The sequence below is a fragment of the Schistocerca serialis genome, chromosome 6 (genome assembly GCF_023864345.2).
Source record: "Schistocerca serialis cubense isolate TAMUIC-IGC-003099 chromosome 6, iqSchSeri2.2, whole genome shotgun sequence".
NCBI classification, from domain to species: Eukaryota; Metazoa; Arthropoda; class Insecta; order Orthoptera; family Acrididae; genus Schistocerca; species Schistocerca serialis.
The window spans coordinates 40,577,222-40,586,505 of NC_064643.1; positions in this window are offsets into that span (position 1 = coordinate 40,577,222).

Consider the following 9,284-nt stretch of genomic DNA (forward strand, 5'->3'; position numbering starts at 1 on the left):
CCTGAAGTGAAGCATCGGAATCTATAACTAGTGTCATAGGAATGGTTCAAATCATAGACAGTAAGAAGAGCCAGTCTTCTTGTACTTGAGTCAGCATTGTGCCTTTTGTATTTAATTCCGATGAATTTTCTGTGTTTGATCGTCAATAAGGTCAGAGGGATACAGTAACCCGAAGTGATGCATCGAAATCAATAACTAGTGTCACAGGATTGGTTCAAACCACAGACAGTAGGAAGAGTCAGTGTTCTTATACTGAAGTCGGCATTGTGCCTTTTGTATTTAATTCCGATGCAATTTCTGTGTTTCATCGTCAATAAGATGGTCAGAGGGATACAGTAAACATGAAGTAAAGCATCGGAATCTATAACTAGTGTCACAGGAATGGTTCAAAACATAAACAGTAAGTAGAGTCAGTCTTCTTGTACTTAAGTCGGCATTGTGCCGTTTGTATTTAATTCCGATGCAATTTATGTGTTTCATCGACAATAAAAAGGTCAGAGGGATACAGTAAGCCTGAAGTGAAGCATCGGAATCTATAACTAGTGTCACAGAAATGGTTCAAAACATACACAGTAAGGAGCGTCAGTCTTCTTGTACTTAAGTCAGCATTGTGCCTTTTGTATATAATTCCGATGCAATATCTGTGTTTCTTAGTCAATATGAAGGTCAGAGGGATACAGTAAACCTGAAGTGAAGCATCAGAATCTATAACTAGTGTCACAGGAATGGTTCAAAGCATAGACAGTAAGAAGAGTCAGTCCTCTTGTACTTAAGTCGGCATTGTGCCGTTTGTATTTAATTCCGATGCAATTTCTGTGTTTCATCGTCAATAAGAAGGTCAGAGGGATACAGTAAACCTGAAGTGAAGGATCGGAATCTATAACTAGGTGTCACAGGAATGGTTCAAACATTGACAGTAGGAAGAGTCAGTCTTCTTGTACTTAAGTCGGGATTGTGCCTTTTGTATTTACTTCCGATGCAATTTCTGTGTTTCATCGTCAATAAGAAGGTCAGAGGGATACAGTAAACCTGAAGTGAAGCATCGGAATCTATAACTAGTGTCACAGGAATGGTTCAAACATTGACAGTAGGTAGAGTCAGTCTTCTTGTACTTAAGTCGGCATTGTGCTTTTGTATTTATTTCCGATGCAATTTCTGTGTTTCATCGTCAATAAGAAAGTCAGCTGGATACAGTAAACTTGAAGTGAAGCATCGGAATCTATAACTAGTGTCACAGGAATGGTTCAAATCATAGGCAGTAAGAAGAGCCAGTCTTCTTGTACTTGAGTCGGCATTGTGCCTTTTGTATTTAATTCTGATGAAATTTCTGTGTTTGATCGTCAATAAGAAGGTCAGAGGGATACAGTAAACCTGAAGTGAAGCATCAGAATCTATAACTAGTGTCACAGGAATGGTTCAAATCATAGACAGTAAGAAGAGTCAGTTTTCTTGTACTTAAGTCGGCATTGTGCCTTTTGTATTCAATTAAGGTGCAATATCTGTGTCTCATCGTCAATAAGAAGGTCTAAGGGATGCAGTAAACCTGAAGGGAAGCATCGGAATCTATAACTAGTGTCACAGGAATGGTTCAAAACATAGACAGTAAGAAGAGTCGGTCTTCTTGTACTTAAATCGGCATTGTGCCTTTTGTATATAATTCCGATGCAATTTCTGTGTTTCATCGACAATAAGAAGCTCTGAGGGATACAGTAAACCTGAAGTGAAGAATCGGAATCTATAACTAGTGTCAAAGGATCGGTTCAAAGCATAGAAAGTAAAAAGAGTCAGTTTTCTTGTACTTAAGTCGGCATTGTGCTTTTGTATATAATTCCGATGCAATTTCTGTGTTTCATCGTCAATAAGAACGTCAGCTGCATACAGTAAACATGAAGTGAAGGATCGGAATCTATAACTAGTGTCACAGGAATGGTTCAAAACATAAACAGTAAGTAGAGTCAGTCTTCTTGTACTTAAGTAGGCATTGTGCCGTTTGTATTTAATTCCGATGCAATTTATGTGCTTCATCATCAATAAGAAGGTCAGCTGGATACAGTAAACCTGAAGTGAAGCATCGGAATCTATAACTAGTGTCATAGGAATGGTTGAAAACATAGTCTTCTTGTACTTGAGTCAGCATTGTGCCTTTTGTATTTAATTCCGATGAATTTTCTGTGTTTGATCGTCAATAAGAAGGTCAGAGGGATACAGTGACCCGAAGTGAAGCATCGAAATCAATAACTAGTGTCACAGGAATGGTTCAAACCATAGACAGTAGGAAGAGTCAGTGTTCTTATACTGAAGTCGGCATTGTGCCTTATGTATTTAATTAAGATGCTGTTTCTGTGTTTCATCGCCAATAAAAAGGTCAGAGGGATACTGTAAGCCTGAAGTGAAGCATCGGAATCTATAACTAGTGTCACAGAAATGGTTCAAAACATAGACAGTAAGAAGCGTCAGTCTTCTTGTACTTAAGTCAGCATTGTGCCTTTTGTATATAATTCCGATGCAATATCTGTGTTTCTTAGTCAATATGAAGGACAGAGGGATACAGTAAACCTGAAGTGAAGCATCGGAATCTATAACTAGAGTCACAGGAATGGTTCAAAGCATAGACAGTAAGAAGAGTCAGTCCTCTTGCACATAAGTCGGCATTGTGCCGTTTGTATTTAATTCCGATGCAATTTCTGTGTTTCATCGTCAATAAGAAGGTCAGAGGGATAGAGTAAACCTGAAGTGAAGGATCGGAATCTATAACTAGTGTCACAGGAATGGTTCAAACATTGACAGTAGGAAGAGTCAGTCTTCTCGTACTTAAGTCGGCATTGTGCCTTTTGTATTTACTTCCGATGCAATTTCTGTGTTTTATCGTCAATAAGAAGGTCAGAGGGATACTGTAAACCTGAAGTGAAGCATCGGAATTTATAACTAGTGTCACAGGAATGGTTCAAACATTGACAGTAGGTAGAGTCAGTCTTCTTGTACTTAAGTCGGCATTGTGCTTTTGTATTTATTTCCGATGCAATTTCTGTGTTTCATCGTCAATAAGAAGGTCAGAGGGATACAGTAAACCTGAAGTGAAGCATCGGAATCTATAACTAGTGTCACAGAAATGGTTCAAACCATAGACAGTAAGAAGAGTCAGTGTTCTTGTACTGAAGTCGGCATTGTGCCTTTTGTGTTTAATTAAGATGCAATTTCTGTGTTTCATCATCAATAATAAGGTCAGAGGGATACAGTAAACCTGAAGTGAAGTATCCGAATCTATAACTAGAGTCACAGGAATGGTTCAAACCAGAGACAGTAACAAGAGTCAGTCCTCTTGTACTTGAGTCAGCATTGTGCTTTTGTATTTAATTCCGATGAATTTTCTGTGTTTGATCGTCAATAAGAAGGCCAGGGGGAAACAGTAACCCGAAGTGAAGCATCGGAATCAATAACTAGTGTCACAGGAATGGTTCAAACCATAGACAGTAGGAAGAGTCAGTGTTCTTATACTGAAGTCGGCATTGTGCCGTTTGTATTTAATTATGATGCAATTTCTGTGTTTCATCGTCAATAATAAGGTCAGAGGGATACAGTAAACCTGAAGTGAAGCATCGGAATCTATAACTAGTGTCACAGAAATGGTTCAAAACATAGACAGTAAAAAGAGTCAGTCTTCTTGTACTTACGTCAGCATTGTGCCTTTTGTATATAATTCCGATGCAATTTCTGTGTTTCATCGTCAATGAGAAGGTCAGAGGGATACAGCAAACTTGAAGTGAAGCATCGGAATCTATAACTAGTGTCACAGGAATGGTTCAAAACATAGGCAGTAAGAAGAGCAAGTCTTCTTGTACATGAGTCGGCATTGTGCCATTTGTATTTAATTCTGATGAAATTTCTGTGTTTGATCGTCAATAAGAAGGTCGGAATGGTTAAAATCATAGACAGTAAGAAGAGTCAGTGTTCTTATACTGAAGTCGGCATTGTGCCTTTTGTATTTAATTAAGATGCAATTTCTGTGTTTCAACGTCAATAATAAGGTCAGAGGGATACAGTAAACCTGAAGTGAAGCATCGGAATTTATAACTAGTGTCACAGAAATGGTTCAAAACATAGACAGCAAGAAGAGTCAGTCTTCTTGTACTTAAGTCAGCATTGTGCCATTTGTATATAATTCCGATGCAATTTCTGTGTTTCATCGTCAATAAGAAGGTCAGCTGGATACAGTAAACCTGAAGTGAAGCATCGGAATCTATAACTAGTGTCATAGGAATGGTTCAAAACATAGGCAGTAAGAAGAGCTACTCTTCTTGTACTTGAGTCAGCATTGTGCCTCTTGTATTTAATTCCGATGAATTTTCTGTGTTTGATCGTCAATAAGAAGGTCAGAGGGATACAGTAACCCGAAGTTAAGCATCGGAATCAATAACTAGTGTCACAGGAATGGTTCAAACCATAGACAGTAGGAAGAGTCAGTGTTCTTAAACAGAAGTCGGCATTGTGCCTTTTGTATTTAATTAAGATGCAATTTCTGTGTTTCATCGTCAATAATAAGGTCAGAGGGATACAGTAAACCTGAAGTGAAGCATCGGAATCTATAACTAGTGTCACAGAAATGGTTCAAAACATAGACAGTAAGAAGAGTCAGTCTTCTTGTACTTAAGTCAGCATTGTGCCTTTTGTATATAATTCCGATGCAATTTCTGTGTTTCATCGTCAATAAGAAGGTCAGAGGGATACAGAAAACTTAAAGTGAAGCATCGGAATCTATAACTAGTGTCACAGGAATGGTTCGAAGCATAGGCAGTAAGAAGAGCCAGTCTTCTTGTACATGAGTCGGCATTGTGCCTTTTGTGTTTAATTAAGATGCAATTTCTGTGTTTCATCATCAATAATAAGGTCAGAGGGATACAGTAAACCTGAAGTGAAGTATCGGAATCTCTAACTAGTGTCACAGGAATGGTTCAAACCAGAGACAGTAAGAAGAGTCAGTCTTCTTGTACTTAAGTCGGCATTGTGCCGTTTGTATATAATTTCGATGCAATTTACGTGTTTCATCGTCAATAAGAAGGTCAGAGGGATAGAGTAAACCTGAAGTGAAGCATTGGAATCTATAACTAGGGTCACAGGACTGGTTCAAAACATAGACAGTAAGAAGAATCAGTTTTCTTGTAATTAAGTCGGCATTGTGCCTTATGTATTTAATTCCGATGCAATTTCTGTGTTTCATCGTCAATAAGAAGGTCAGCTGCATACAGTAAACCTGAAGTGAAGCATCGGAATCTATAACTAGTGTCACAGGAATGGTTCAAAACATAAACAGTAAGTAGAGTCAGTCTTCTTGTACTTATGTCGGCATTGTGCCGTTTGTAATTAATTCCGATGCAATTTATTTGCTTCATCGTCACTAAGAAGGTCAGCTGGATACAGTAAACCTGAAGTGAAGCATCGGATTCTATAACTAGTGTCATAGGAATGGTTAAAACATAGACAGTAAGAAGAGCCAGTCTTCTTGTACTTGAGTCAGCATTGTGCCTTTTGTATTTAATTCCGATGAATTTTATGTGTTTGATCGTCAATAAGAAGGTCAGGGGGATACAGTAACCCGAAGTGAAGCATCGGAATCAATAACTAGTGTCACAGGAATGGTTCAAACCATAGACAGTAGGAAGAGTCAGTGTTCTTATACTGAAGTCGGCATTGTGCCGTTTGTATTTAATTAAGATGCAATTTCTGTGTTTAATCGTCAATAATAAGGTCAGAGGGATACAGTAAACCTGAAGTGAAGCATCGGAATCTATAACTAGTGTCACAGAAATGGTTCAAAACATAGACAGTAAGAGGAGTCAGTCTTCTTGTACTTACGTCAGCATTGTGCCTTTTGTATATAATTCCGATGCAATTTCTGTGTTTCATCGTCAATAAGAAGGTCAGAGGGATACAGTAAACTTGAAGTGCAGCATCGGAATCTATAACTAGTGTCACAGGAATGGTTCAAAACATAGGCAGTAAGAAGAGCAAGTCTTCTTGTACATGAGTCGGCATTGTGCCTTTTGTATTTAATTCTGATGAAATTTATGTGTTTGATCGTCAATAAGAAGGTCGGAATGGTTAAAATCATAGACAGTAAGAAGAGTCAGTGTTCTTATACTGAAGTCGGCATTGTGCCTTTTGTATTTAATTAAGATGCAATTTCTGTGTTTCATCGTCAATAATAAGGTCAGAGGGATACAGTAAACCTGAAGTGAAGCATCGGAATCTATAACTAGTGTCACAGAAATGGTTCAAAACATAGACAGTAAGAAGAGTCAGTCTTCTTGTACTTAAGTCAGCATTGTGCCATTTGTATATAATTCCGATGCAATTTCTGTGTTTCATCGTCAATAAGAAGGTCAGCTGGATACAGTAAACCTGAAGTGAAGCATCGGAATCTATAACTAGTGTCATAGGAATGGTTCAAAACATAGACAGTAAGAAGAGCTAGTCTTCTTGTACTTGAGTCAGCATTGTGCCTTATGTATTTAATTCCGATGAATTTTCTGTGTTTGATCGTCAATAAGAAGGTCAGAGGGATACAGAACCCGAAGTGAAGCATCGGAATCAATAACTAGTGTCACAGGAATGGTTCAAACCATAGACAGTAGGAAGAGTCAGTGTTCTTATACAGAAGTCGGCATTGCGCCTTTTGTATTTATTTGGGATGCAATTTCTGTGTTTCATCGTCAATAATAAGGTCAGAGGGATACAGTAAACCTGAAGTGATGCATCGGAATCTATAACTAGTGTCACAGAAATGGTTCAAAACATAGACAGTAAGAAGAGTCAGTCTTCTTGTACTTAAGTCAGCATTGTGCCTTTTGTATATAATTCCGATTCAATTTCTGTGTTTCATCGTCAATAAGAAGGTCAGAGGGATACAGAAAACTTGAAGTGAAGCATCGGAATCTATAACTAGTGTCACAGGAATGGTTCAAAACATAAACAGTAAGTAGAGTCTCTCCTCTTGAACTTAAGTCTTCATTGTGCCTTTTGTATTTAATTCCGATGCAATTTATGTGCTCATCGTCAATAAGAAGGTCAACTGGATACAGTAAACCTGAAGTGAAGCATCGGAATCTAAAACTAGTGTCACTGGAATGGTTCAAAACATAGACTGTAAGAAGAGCCAGTCTTCTTGTACTTGAGTCGGCATTGTGCCTTTTGTATTTAATTCCGAGGAATTTTCTGTGTTTGATCGTGGATAAGAAGGTCAGAGGGATACAGTAAACCTGAAGTGAAGCATCGGAATCTATAACTAGTGTCACAGAAATTGTTCAAACCATAGACAGTAAGAAGAGTCAGTGTTCTTGTACTGAAGTCGGCATTGTGCCTTTTGTATCTAATTAAGATGCAATTTCTGTGTTTCATCGTCAATAATAAGGTCAGAGGGATACAGTAAACCTGAAGTGAGGTATGGGAATCTATAACTAGTGTCACAGGAATGATTCAAAACATAGACAGTAAGAAGAGTCAGTCCTCTTGTACTTAAGTTGGCATTGTGCGTTTTGAATATAATTCCGTTGCAATTTCTGTGTTTCATCGTCAATAAGAAAGTCAGCTGGATACAGTAAACCTGAAGTGAAGCATCGGAACCTATAACTAGTGTCACAGAAATGGTTTAAAACATAGACAGTAAGAAGAGTCAGTTTTGTTGTACTTAAGTCGGCATTGTGCCTTTTCTATTTAATTCCGATGCAATTTCTGTGTTTCATCGTCAGTAAGAAGGTCAGAATGATACAGTAAACCTGAAGTGAAGCGTCGGAATCTATAATTAGTGTCACAGGAATGGTTCAAAACATAGACAGTATGAAGTGTCAGTCTTTTTGTACTTAAGTCGGCATTGTGCCTTTTGTATTTAATTCCGATGCAATTTCTGTGTTTCATCGTCAATACGAAGGTCAGAAGGATACAGTAAACCTGAAGTGAAACATCGGAATCTATAACTAGTGTCGCAGGAATGGTTCAAAACATAGACAGTAAGAAGGGTCAGTCTTCTTGTACTTGAGTCGGCATTGTGCCTTTTGTATTTAATTCCGATGCTATTTCTGTGTTTCATCGTCAATAAGAAGGTCAGGGGGTTCAGTAAACCTGAAGTGAAGCATCGGAATCTATAACTAGAGTCACAGGAATGGTTCAAAACATACACAGTAAGAAGAGTCAGTTTTCTTGTAATTAAGTCGGCATTGTGCCTTATGTATTTAATTCCAATGCAATTTCTGTGTTTCATCGTCAATAAGATGGTTAGCTGCATACAGTAAACCTGATGTGAAGCATTGGAATCTGTAACTAGTGTCACAGGACTGGTTCAAAACATAGACAGTAAGAAGAATCAGTTTTCATGTACTTAAGTCGGTATTCCGCCTTTTGTATTTAATTCCGATGCAATTTCTGTGTTTCATCGTCAATAAGAAGGTCAGAGGGATACAGTAAACCTGAAGTGAAGCATCGGAATCTATAACTGGTGTCACAGGAATAGTTCAAACATAGAGAGTAAGGGGAGTCAGTTTTCTTGTAATTAAGTCAGCATTGTGCCTTATGTGTTTAATTCCGATGCAATTTCTGTGTTTCATCGTCAATAAGAAGGTCAGCTGGATACAGTAAACCTGAAGTGAAGCAGCGGAATCTATAACTAGTGTCACAGGAATGGTTCAAAACATAAACAGTAAGTAGAGTCAGTCTCCTTGTACTTAAGTCGGCATTGTGCCGTTTGTACTTAATTTCGATGCAATTTATGTGCTTCATCGTCAATAAGAAGGTCAGCTGGATACAGTAAACCTGAAGTGAAGCATCGGAATCTAAAACTAGTGTCACAGGAATGGTTCAAAACATAGACAGTAAGAAGAGCCAGTCTTCTTGTACTTGAGTCGGCATTGTGCCTTTTGTATTTAATTCCGATGCTATTTCTGTGTTTCATCGTCAATAAGAAGGTCAGAGGGATTCAGTAAACCTGAATTGAAGCATCGGAATCTATAACTAGTGTCACAGGAATGGTTCAAAATATAGACAGTATGAAGGGTCAGTCTTCTTGTACTTAAGTCGGCATTGTGCCTTTTGTATTTAATTTCGATGCAATTTAAGTGTTTCATCGTCAATAAGAAGGTCAGAGGGAGACAGTAAACCTGAAGTGAAGCATAGGAATCTATAAATAGTGTCACAGGAATGGTTCAAAACATAGACAGTAAGAAGAATCAGTTTTCTTGTACTTAAGTCGGCATTCCGCCTTTTGTATTTAATTCCGATGCAATTTCTGTCTTTCATCG